At 35.9% G+C, this 13,410-nt stretch overlaps 1 protein-coding gene across 1 annotated transcript in view; it reads left to right on the top strand.

The window, feature by feature from the left end:
• The first annotated feature begins 2,938 nt into the window (after nt 1–2,938).
• The window catches only part of LOC138711098 (uncharacterized), a 235,225-nt gene continuing 224,753 nt past the window's right edge, over nt 2,939–13,410 (top strand). Inside the window, exon 1 of the mRNA XM_069842420.1 lies at nt 2,939–3,156. The gene's annotated coding sequence lies outside the window, so the exon portion shown is untranslated. The remainder of the gene's footprint in view (nt 3,157–13,410) is intronic.

The following is a 13,410-nucleotide window of genomic DNA, read 5'->3' as shown; positions in this document are numbered from 1 at the left end:
TAGTTTAGACGATTCTAACAGGGTGATGCTTTTGGACACGATTTTAAAATTAGAATCAATTAACAGAATATCTTCCAATAGCTGTTCAGAAGAGCGGAACTGTCTGTGCTATCTAATGCATCAATTACCGCCATTATTTTGCCGTAATATTCTGAATAATAATTAACAGCATCCAATCACGTTTTTCAACGGGTCAAGACTGGCTGCGGGGTAAGGGTATTCCAGAGGCAATTGTTTGGAACAGCAACACTCTCATTGTAGTATGTTTGATTGAATTCTTGTCTGCACTGAACAAATGTTAAGCTTTGACTATTCCAACCATAGTAATGCAAAAACTAGTGCTTACATAGGTATACATTAGCTGTAGCTGCTTTATCTATTTGGACCGGTCACAACTCTTAACATGAACTGCTTATACTACCAGACCGGGCGGTCGCTCACCTCTTCTATACTACCGTACATCGGCAACCTGATTGCATGCTGCGTGTGGCAATTCAACGAAGTCTAGTAATTAGTAATATCATTCGCAACAATCTTTCTTTCTTTCTTTCTTTCTTTCTTTCTTTCTTTCTTTCTTTCTTTCTTTCTTTCTTTCTTTCTTTCTTCGTAATATTCAACCTCCTGCTTTCCTACCGACTTACAATCCAATGCAGTGCAGGGAAGAGTTTTCATTCATAGTTTTCTTCCCAAGGATAGGTCTTTCACTGCAAACCCATCATTCTCCAATATTTCCCATTTTTCGCCTTCCTCTTAGTCTCCACATACGATCCATATATCTTATTGTCGTCTATCATCTGATATTTTCTTCTGTCCCAACTTTTTTCCCGTTCATCATTCCCTCCAGTGCATTCTTCAGTAGGCAGTTTCTTCTTAGCCAGTAAGCTAGTCTTTTCTCTTCCTGACTACTTTCAGCATTATTATTTCTTCATCCACTCTTTCTAGCAGAGCTTCATTTCTTATTCTGCCTGTCAATTTCACACACTCCATTCTTCTCCATATCCACATTTCAAATGCTTTTAGTCGCTTCTCTTCACTTCGTCGTAATGTCCATGTTTCTGCCCCATACAATGCCACACTCCAAACAAAGCACTTCACTAGTCTCTTCTTCAGTTCTTTTTTCAGAGGTCTGAAGAAGATGCTCCTTTTTCTATTAAAAGCTTCCTTTGCCATTGCTATCCTCCTTTTGACTTCCTCGCAGCAGCTCATGTTACTGCTTATAGTACACCCAAAGTATTTGAAGCTGTCCACTTGCTCTACTGCCTCATTTGGAATTCGCACGTTTACCTTCTTTATTTTTCTTCCGATAACCGTGGTCTTCCTCTTGTTTGCATTTATCTTCATCCCATACTTCATTTATCTCCAGTAGCATGAGCCTTGGCTTGGCTTCGCTTTACAAGGGCTGTACCCGAGACGGGTCCTCACACTTAGGCCCATTGTGCGCCCTTATGCGATGATTGTCCAGTCCGACATGTGTCCTGGATGACATTCGTGAATCCGATGCTGACAGGTGGGCTATACTGCTTCTCCCCTGAAGAGCCATGTCCCACCCACACACGAGTGGCCTGATAAGCCCCAGGAGTCCGAAGTCCCACGCCCTTTGTGTCATCGTCGGCTGACAGGTGGGCCATCCTGCCTCAGCCCCTGATAGAGCTAGATCCCATCCGCACACGCGTAGCTTGATACGCCCCAGAGGCCCGGAGTCCCAAGACTTTTACTACATGAGCATCGAAAACCCGTACTACCCCAAAGACTTTGCCTCTTGCAGATGATAAATGAAATGAGGGTAGGTGGAGAGTGATGAAATGATAGAGTGGGCGTATCCTGAGAAAACCCTCTGCAACGTCTGCTTTGTCTACCACAAATACCTGGCCGGGAATCGAACCCGGGTCGCCTATGGAAGAGCCACAGACGGGGTCTTCTAGGACAGAGGGACATACCTTTAAACTGGAACAGTTCCTACAAAAATTAATTCAACTTATCGCTGCCATGTTAAATACAAACATTGAAAGTTTACAGAAGGTACGAGTTTTTTACACACAGGAAATATACTGTAGGTAGGAGTTACAAGATTTTGACTTTTAATTGTAGATAAATTAAAAATCATCTACAGTTATGAAATTTTTGTAGTGTATTAGTTGGTGTGTTTCATTGTAGATGACATAAAAATCTAAATTTCGAAAAGAAAGTGTAGTTACGAGGTTTACTCATGGTTATGGTATGCCTATGGTTTACGAGTGAAGAAAGGGACAAGCCCAATCCAATTCAATCCATTGACGTGGACCAAATAATTACTGGTAAATTTTGTCCGAAGCCTTCAGGGACGGGGTTCTTTAACATGTCATATTTACGACACTGACCTAGCAGTTTTACTTCCCTTTCGAAGGAAATCACAAGGATTTTTTGTCGCTTTTAATTTTCATCACTCCTAGCTGGGTTTGAACTCACGAACCTCGAATGTAATGGTAAACCTAGTATCGCAACCACTGGATCATGAAGGCGATATAAGTCTATCTTTTTATGTAGGCACTAACTTTCTGACATGCATTCAGGAACAGTATGAAATACATTTGTGTATGGTCGTGCAGTATGCATTATAAACGAAATTACATTCTCTTCTTACCGTTGTCTATAAGAATACTCCTCCTTTTACTTATATTATTGTAATCTTCATTGTGGGAATCTTGAATTAAATCCAACAATTTCTACTTTTCCTTTCCACGATTTTGATTACCGCACATAAATTGATTTATTAACCAAGTCACGCACGCACAGTTCCTATGCAAAACAGTTTTATATCCATTTCTCTCAAAGAATTGAGAGTAGTAAAGAGAGTTTATTATTTACATTGTATATGCTGCCGTCATGAATGAAGGTAGAGTTAGAGAAAGGAAAGGTGATATCTGCGGAACTTAAGCTCTTTGCCCCACGTCCGTCCCTTGTGTCAGTCAGTAAGGTGCGATGCGAGGTCCTGCAAGCAGGTGGCAATCGTTACCTCGTCCATGTAAGGCTGCTTGTGTTGTGATATGAGTGAAGGCTGAATTTCTTAACATTCCTATTGTAACTGGAACTCTAAGAACATCAACTCTTTACCAAGTGCACTTATTTCGCGATGGATCGAACAGTTACTGCGTGTGTTTTGTTTGGAATAATCAAAAGGTACAGTATGTTTCCAAAATATGTACATTATTATCGCAAAAGATGTATAATGGTTTAATAATATGTTGAATTATACTTAACAATAGTTAAGTCACTTTGTTTAAGCTCAATAATATTGTACACTTCTTCATTTTAATTTATTGTTTACATTAGTGTCTGAAATTCAGGTCTTGTATGCGGTATATCTACGTTTTTATGTGAGTTCACTCAATCTGATTTTTTTCATTTTTTGAACAAACATAACTTTATATTACTTAAGGCATTAGATAAGTGGTTAAATAAGCATTTTAAAGACTGTGAACACGAAATAAACTAAAAAATTAGTTTGTTATTGTGTATATAACCTCAAATTTACATTTACGTTCATGGATCAATATAAACTACATTGCATTACATATTATTATTAAATAAGTAAACATTTATGTATATAATTATGTTTGAGGTTATATTTTCATAGCAGTATTGTTATCGTTTTCATTTGTTTTTATGGACGATTTGATCATTGATTTTATTTGATTATAAAACATATATAAATTAATAGCACACAACAATTCTCTGAAGATTACGGTAATAATTTTCCACGTAAGTCTTCAATACGTATAGAGATAACGGAAGGTTACTGAATATCGAAAAAAAAAAAATAAATAAAAAAAAAAGATTGAAATAGTTACATCAGAGATAATAATTTTTATGAAAGTTTATTGGATATTTGACATAATTTTAACCACAATTTCCACAATGTACCGGTAATGCTTTATTTTTACGTTCATCATGTAAAACTGTCAGGCTAGCGTTGTCCTTGTTCTTCGCTAACAGTCGACATGGAAGGTCTGGTTACCAAATGCAGCATGGTGGGAGGAGTCGTAGGTATGCAATGCGGGCGGCATTTCGCTAGGGGATGTGTTACGTAAATACTGACACGGTAAACAATAACTTGAATTCCAAGTATTGCATTGCCAAAGGGAAAATCACAGCTGGAATTTAAACACCAGAGAGCAACAGCTGCATTTAGAGTTACCATTGTGAGATGTTTTACATATATTTTAAAATTAAATTAATTGTAAAAGGGGAATCGTGGTTGGTCACGGAAATTGCGTGGGCGTGTTGCAGCGCCGCCTGGTTCCCACGGCGCGATAGAGTACAACTCGGTCGATACGCAAGCAGTAATGTTACGCCAACACTTCATATCGCGCCACCCCCACCCCCACACCACCACCGTGCTCGAATTATGGCTATAATAAAGTGTGGGAGGTTATTCCACTTCCGATTTTATTTTTAGACCGAATTTATAACTTACAGGGATTTCTTACCGTCTCCTTTTGCCCTAATATCCTGGTTACAGACTCGTAAAATATATAGTGGATATCCAATTGATATTTTAAGAGATGTTGTGTCTTGAATCTGTAAATAAACTTGGCATTCGAAATCGTTGCTGCGTTGTTGCCACATTTACAAAGTTTTACTTCCAAAATTAGTACATGAGTTAGTTGGGAGCGTAGAAGAATAGCAGAAGGGGCATATCCCTCCCCAGAAATATTATTCTGAATTAATGTAAGGTAATTTTATGTATTTATGTACTTTTAAGAACATATATATATATATATATATATATATATATATATATATATATATATATATACACTTCTCTTCTCTTTCTTTTGTGTCTTTTTGTTTGTTTTCATAGTAAGCCTATTACTCAGTGTAATATTACTTTATATCTGAGTCATTTTTGTGAAGATTATGATGATAATGATGATGAGGCTGTGAACGCTCGTTTATTCGGCTTTCGGATTATTGGTTCCTTGTTTTCTCTTTTTCTATATTTTACTTTTTCATTATCGCATGTAGACAAAAAGAGAACTTGTCTTTTTCATACAGTAGAGTATTAGCCTATTGCGACTCCAAATTGGACTACCCAGGTTTTATAAAGTCTTCATTTAGATATTGTCAAGAGAATATAATATCGCTTGACATGCTGTCTGTCGATTAGTCTGTGTGTACAGCAATTTCTACTGAACTATTGGACGAATTTTGTTTATATGAGTATTTAGTATCTACGAGTCAGTTTATCAGGGAATGACGTACATTAAATATAATAATTTTAGTACTAGTCTGTCTGTGTACAGCGATTTCTATTAGCCTTAAATTATTGGACGGATTTTGTTCCTATTTAGTATGAGTCAGTTTTTCTCGGAATAATGCAAATGAAGTAAGATAATTTTTAGTCGGAGATTAATGAATATTTACTTGAAATAAAAAAAACAATAGCGATGCAGTACAAAACAAGGGCTGTGTACAATATAAATGATATGAAACAGACAATTGATTGTGTCTTAAACAAATGAAAACTGCGCAGAGAAAGCTCGTCTTTTTCTTTGCAAGTTGGACGAGAAACAGAACGGACCAAAGCAGCAGTCAATGAGGATGACATTTCCAGCTTCTCAAGTGAATTAAAAGAGGTAGACAACGAAACAGCAACATCTTCAGGAGCCAAACAAAGAAGATCTGTGGTTCAAGAAAAGCCGTAGGCTATAATAAGCCTAGTGATCTGTGCGGATCTTGCTCAGAAAATTCCAGTGGTTTCATGATATATGTAAAAACCTTTAAAATACCGAAAGAACTTTAATTGTTTGGGTCATAGGTATGAAACTGACTAAGGAATTTAAAATTTGACTGGATATGCTTAAATGTTTTGAATTTAAAGACTATCACGAAAATATCCTTGCACTCTATCACGAAATTATACCATTCCTTCTAGAGTTCTAAACTTGTTTGTTTATATATTGTTTGTTTGTAACTAGTGTATAAATTTATTTGAAGTAAAATGTTAACATGTAACTTCCTGAAATCTAGTAAAGTACGTAGATTCAAATATTCTTTTTTTTTTTTTAATTTGAACCTTATTTTTGCACCAAAACCTTAGTATCACGAAATTAGCCAAGTCTGCCCTACTGCCTGATATATATCAGCCAGAACCTCAATCAGAGGTAGGCTATACATAGATTATAGGCATGTATTTCTCAAACAGTGGTTTGCTGACTTGTAATGGCTTCCCATGGTTTGATTTGATAAGCTGCACTGTAAACTACTTAGCACAAGTTTGTATCCTCCTTCCGTAAAAGCTATGTTTGGGATAATTTGAAGTGTAGATATCCTTACAAGTTACAAAATCATTCTCCGAAGAGTTTCTCATTAAGGAGCATAATTCTGTAGTTAACATAGCTTTTAGAGAAGAATTAAAGTTCTTTTTACTTTATTTCCTTACGAGTAAGAATACGTTAATTTTGAAAAGGCATTCGTATAGGTATCAATGAGCGTAAAATGTTTCTGTGGAGAAGTTTTCAGTCGGTGGTATATGCAAATAAGTGATTTGTCTAAAGAAGATCTCGAGGCATAGTATGTACATATACCATTTAGTTTACCATATGATCTTACGTAAGAAACAAATATAAGTAAAATAATCGTACAGAGTGAAAGGGACGATAGGGTACACTTAAATGATTAGAAAACCTATATTACGTTTCGTGATTAAATGCACGGTTAATTAGAAAATTAAGTTGGAAGTTTCAGCAATCTGGTAACATCGCCGCTAACATAGTCGTCTTTCTTCTCGCAATAAAGATGTAAGTGTAAGAGTCAATGAACACAGGCCTGTCTCTGTACGCGAGCGTCCCTCTCTCGTTCCGATGTTGCGAGCTGCTCCCATCGTTCAGTTGCTTGAAATTAGTGGTTTTAAAATTAAATTTAAACGAAAACCGTCCTCGCTTTTGAAATACTCCAGGAGGATAAATGATTATTTATTAATATTATATTATTATTATTATTATTATTATTATTATTATTATTATTATTATTATTATTATTATTATTATTATGGACAAAAATCACGATCCTATTCGCAAAAGTTATCGAATAAGAGGGTATTCAACATTTCGAAAAAACCATGAACTTTCCACCAATATGATGTTATACTTTTTTGTTGTATACAACATGAGTTATTCGCTTTGAAAATCTGCAGGGTTATTTCACTTCCACCGGATAGCCTATATAGAAAAATGGTTAACACTTTTTTTGTTATTTTTCAATTAAAAACTATTCACATCTTACTACAAATGATTACATTTCATTTACATAATTCCTGATGAATTGACTCATACAACAGAATTTGCCCAATATCCTGCACTAGGTAAAGACAGCATGTTGAACACTTTTTTCGGTAAGAAGAATATTGAATACATATCTCTGCGAAAATACAGGGACACCATTTTATTTTTACTTCAATTTTTATTGTACCTGAGTTTTTGAATGTACTTCACTCCCACTCCTTCGACTAATGAAGTTCAATCATCCTCCACACAGTCACAGTAGCCTTACGGTCATGGTAAACAGTACGTTCCAAAAATATGTTCGCGTTTTCCAGTGACGGAAGAGCTTTCAATATTGAATCATTTTCGCACAGGTACTGTCGTCCATATGCCTACGTCGTATCCCGGTTTCCCCCACCAGCTTTCATTCGCCAGCTAGTGGCTGGGCTGTCTTAGCTCTTTTCTGAGAACATTAATTTCTGTTAGGACTTGGACGTCTACGTAATATTATACAAGTGTTTAAAATAACTTAAATAAAAGGTCCTCGTTAAGTAATTAACTGTCACGTGATTTCTTCTCTTTCTACGACCCTACGACATAACCACTTGGCGGACAGTCGCTAGTATGTCTGAGTAATTTTATCTTTTCGGATCGGGCAGAAGTGAAGACTGAATTTACAGTACGTAAGGTACTCTTTTATAGAGTAGGTATAGAATTATTTCAACATGAGTTACTAGTACGAAGGACGAAACTGGTAATTGGAATTAGGTACAATAGTCTATAGTGCGATAATATGCACATTAGAACTGAAGCCTGTATCGAAATGAACGGCCACCATTTTAAAAAATGTTTTTAAATATCCATATTATGTTTATTTTTTAATTTAACTTCATTCTCTATATTGTACGATAATGTGCTGTAGACAGTATAATATACACTGCATAATGAATACGTCCACATGGACAGCTCAGTTCGTGAGTAAAAACACTCATTGTTAATACTGTACTGTATTTTGATTAAACAAAAACCTAATGAAAATGATTAAACTCAAAAGCGCAATATTTCCTAGTTTACGTAAATGGATGAACTACTTTTCTTCCCTCCTATACCTAGTAAAGTGATTTGTTTGTATATTACGCCAGTGTCATCGAACTCCAGTCGTGGAAGGGAGTAGAAAACGGCGTTGATCCAGAGGTATAGGCAAGTTAATATTAAAAATGTCAGTAAAAATAAAATGATGTCCCTGTATTTAAATATATTATTGCAGCATACAATGCTTTCAGTTCGTACACCGTGTAAGCAAAACATCTTAAGAGCTCTAACTAGAATAAAACCTTGTTACCTGAGTGTACCTATACATTCTCATTAATTTTCAATACAGTTACGTGTGCTTTTGTCTCAGTGTTGTGAAAGAGAATTTTGGCAACCATGTTGTATTTGACTGAAAATGTTCATATTGTTCTATTTTGCTGTACTAAATGACGCGCGTTTTTACTTTGTGGCAGTGGAAGAGCTGATACAAGTGAATTTCAGCTAAAAGAAAAGTAGGCGGAGAGTTTTATGGTGATGGTTTGCCTTCTTTTTATATTTTATATTACGATTTATATATTGTAATGATTATATTTGACAACGGTTTGTCCAACATCATTCATATTAAGCCAGAGAGCTTATATACTAGTGTATATTAATGGATGTATTTTAATATTGATAACATATATCTTTATTAATCCGGATTTCCAGATGACGCTGTTGCTAAACAACAGATTACAGATGATGTTCAATGCGCACGCGTCGTGTGTGAACAAAATACGAACGTTGTTTGTTGCATTGCAGCTTTGTGTCTTTATGTTATGGTGTGGAGTGCAATGAAAGGACACGCACACTGCGTTCAATACCGTATTATTTACAGATAGTTCGTGCAGTTTCTGAATTATATGAATTTACAGCGTGCTGAGGACTATTGCATCCGGATAAACTTTGTTCTATTGTATTATCAGCTAATACAGAACTTAGTCTCATTCAGGTAGTAGAATTCATTGCTTTCTAAAGGAAGCCCCTAGCTACAAAAAACATTGTATGTATTTATGTGTTCATATGCTGTATGAATTGGTTTCGTTTGTAGATTATACACGGATAAAGTGTAGAATCCAAGACGATACTAAGCCTTTTGCTTTAAAGTTTACTTAGAACAAGATTACAAACATCTGAAAAACTGAAAAAAATCTGCGAATAAAAATACAATATTTTCCCTGGACCAAAAACAGAATAGAAATGGCAAAAAAATATGTATTTTGCCGTGAACCAGAATAATAAAAGTGGAATAAGTATATTCGATAATAGGCTACTAGGGCATGTACGCAAGAATCATTAAAATACTCATGGGTTTTCTGACTGTTTTACAGAGACTCATAGGGAAATAAAATACAGACAATACGTATACAGTATGCAGAATAAATTAATATTCATGTATTGAAATGAAATTAGAGCCTTGTGAATTCCGGTGTTTTTATGGTTTAATACCGGTCTAAAGGTTAATTAATTAGTATTTGTTTTACTCTTAACCTTTGGAAATTATTCTCAATATCTAGGCCGCAACAATAGGAAATATTGACCACTGCCTTCTTGAATGCCAATATAGGATAAATGGAAGCATGTTTTTAATTTCCCTCTGTGTATCTTCCGAAGGTTATGTGATGGTAACAATGGAATGTGTAATTGTTTTTAAAATTATTTTGTCATATTTTTACGATTAAAATCTTCAATTTTCTGTCTTTTTATTCAATTATAGTTCAAATAGAGTAATGCTTTTCATTTCTATATTCCGTCGTTAAGATATTAGAAACATCTCAGATTTGTTTCATTTAACTGCCTCATAGTAGGCCTAATAGGACGCTATAAAAACCAACTTCAGTTGTACGAGTCTGATTGGTTGATGGTTTATTCAATACATTACCACATACTCGTACATGCATGTACATTATAACATTATAGACTGATATACCGCGTAGGTAATATTACGTAGGTACTATACTATACTATCCGTTGGCAAATAAAATGTCGTAACATATTATGTTTTACAATTAATTAAATATTGATGGAAGTATGATTAAAGTGATACAAATAAAATGAGAAGGAGAAAGGAGAGAAAAAGAGACGTCTAGTAGAGACGTTCATAAATTCCTCTCTCTTGGTAAGTTTTCTTACGTTAGAGCAAAAATGACATATGTAGTATCACCTTCGATTGTAACTTTTATGTAATACACTTATGCTCACAAGGCGAAATTTATCGACCAGTTTTCGCCCACGCCAAAATTCAGTCAAGGAGGTGTATCAAGTGCGCGTGGGTTTGTCCCATTCTCCATCCTAAGCTGCAAACGGTGTCCCAGTTCATTTTGTGCACTCTAGTTCTGATCCCCATTGTCCGCGCTGCTATTTCTGTAGTAAAGGAGTTGGATTTTTAATCCATTATCTATCGATGTTTTACTAAATGCCTGGTTGTCTGGTATCAGTGGCATTAGTGATTCGTCCTGAGATTACCTGAGATTCGCCTTATAGTTGGGGAAACCTTGGGAATAAAACTGAAACGGGATTCGAACCCACGTCTCGCAGCTCGCTATTACGTAGACCACGCCGGTGACAAAAGTATATTCATAGTGACTCCAACAGAAAGCAGATGGATTTTCCCTCAGCCCAATATGAGCAAATGCTGGGTAACTTTCGGTGCTGGACCCCGGACTCATTTCACCGGCATTATCACCTTCATCTCATTCAGACGCTAAATAACCTAAGATGTTGATAAAGCGTCGTAAAATAACCTAGTAAATAAAAAAAAAGAAAGCAGATTTTAAGGTATGTTGTAAATTATTCTGGTACATACATGTGAAACAGACGCAGAATTGCAGCTGTGAATAATTGAGTCTTCGGGAAAGAAAGTTATCTGTAAGAATCTGGCCATGGGCAATGAGACAAACCTCGAAATGGTTACATTAATTGCTTTATTTGTGTAATTTAATGTCCTTTTATTTTACTATTCTTTAATTGAAACTCTATTGGAATCCTATCACTTTGTCTCCTTTTAGCCGAAGTTAGGAATGAGTGGCTTGACAAACGAGCATCAAACCGACTTACATCGACTGTTTAAAGAAATTCCAATAACCTAGTGGGGAGGTCATTACCTTCCGTGACTTGAGCAGTGGCATGTCCGAAGTTCGTGAATCTGGAACTTGGACCGGCTATCGCAAGGAATTTCCAGTTCACTGCCTGTAGTACTCCTAACATTGACCAGAATGTAGAGTGGGGCGCCTTAAGCACTGCGGACTACTGGCAGTAAACCTTATCTGGGCTACTTTTCGCTCAAGGTTACTTAGCAAGTGATATACCGTACTTTATTATTTTGTTGACTTCTCTAACCTGCTGATGTCTTTGTTATTTGTTATATAATAATAATAATAATGATAATAATAATAATAATAATAATAATAATAATAATAATAATAATAATAATAATAATAATAACAATAATAATAATAATGATAATAACAATAATAATAATAACAATAATAATAATAATAATAGTAATAATAATAATAATAAAATAATACTTTTTTATTACTAGTATTACTGCTATTAGGCCTACTATTACTACTGCTATTTCTAGTATTTTTTGCATAATAGAAGATATTATTACACAGTCAATATTGTTTGTTAAATACAAAATTTGATAACACAATCTCAAGGGAAAAAATGGAACTCTCTGCATCATAATCCACAGTTAATTCCCGATTTACCACGAAAATCGTCTGTAGCTGCATTTAGATTGGCAACAGGCCATGCTTGTTTGGCCAAACACCTGCATAGAATTGGAATATATCAGTCCCCTAACTGGCCATTGGGTCCACACCTGTGGAGTAACGGTCAGCGCGTCTGGCCGCGAAACCAGGTGACCCGGGTTCGATTCTCGGTCGGGGCAAGTTACCTGGTTGAGGTTTTTTCCGGGGTTTTCCCTCAACCCAATATGAGCAAATGCTGGGTAACTTTCGGTGTTGGACCCCGGACTCATTTCACCGGCATTATCACCTTCATCTCATTCAGACGCTAAATAACCTCAGATGTTGATAAAGCGTCGTAAAATAACCTAGTAAAATAAAAATAAACTGCCCATTGTGTAACTCAAACCAAGAAATGGATTCGGAACACCTCAAAATCTGTGCTTCAGTGGCTGGCCATGATAATATCTTTGACAAATATTGGAGTGCAAGAGGTCAAATGACTTTATTGTCAAACGCCTGGCATTAGAAAACAACAACAACAACATATTGTTTGTTAAATATATTAAAATGTGATTTTATTGGATAAGTATTGCTTCTGCTACTGCCAATGTTAATCGTAATGCTGCTATTACTAATACTACTGACAGTTATACTACTGAAACTAATACAACTACTGCTGCTAGTTCTACTATTACTACTACCACTACTACTAGTACTTTGCATAGGCCTAATAGAAGATGATGTCATCATACAGTAAACATTGTTTAGTTAAATTATGTTACAATTATTTTATTGCATGGTTATTGCTTCTGCTAGTGCTAGTCTTAACGCTAATGCTATTATTACTAATACTACTATTAGTTATATTGTTAGTAAAACTAATAATAATACTACTCCTGCTTGTGCTGAGAGCTGAATGAGAATCCAGTATTCAACATTATAACATCTGTAGGCAACTGGTACAGGTGAATGACGCACATCTACATCACATGAGAAATCTGGAAGAGGAGAAGAAAACATCTCTCACGCGCCTGAAGATTGCTCCAAACAGTGTCACTCCTCAAACATCTCAGAGTTCTCAAAAATCATTCCAGTCATGGTGCCAGCTCCCATATAAAAGCAAAGGTGTTTGTACGAGTAGATATGAAAAATGGCCCAAAGCCAACTCCTGGATCTCCTCTAAAAATGCCTTTCTTCATCGGAATAGACCAACATCAATACCACCAAGATGTCTTGCAACATCACCGCAGTGAGATCTGTCCCTGCCAGAACCTTCAGTACTACCCGTTGTCGCCATCCTGGCTGCAGCGAGACTGAAACACTTGGCCATGTACTGGGGTTCTGTAAGAAGGAGGACCTACTGCGTAACAATAGACATCGTCGTGGCCGTATAGCAATTG

The sequence above is a fragment of the Periplaneta americana genome, chromosome 12, assembly GCF_040183065.1.
Source record: "Periplaneta americana isolate PAMFEO1 chromosome 12, P.americana_PAMFEO1_priV1, whole genome shotgun sequence".
Lineage (NCBI taxonomy): Eukaryota > Metazoa > Arthropoda > Insecta > Blattodea > Blattidae > Periplaneta > Periplaneta americana.
The sequence above is the reverse complement of the archived record's forward strand: the minus strand, read 5'-3'. Positions and strand labels throughout refer to the sequence as shown.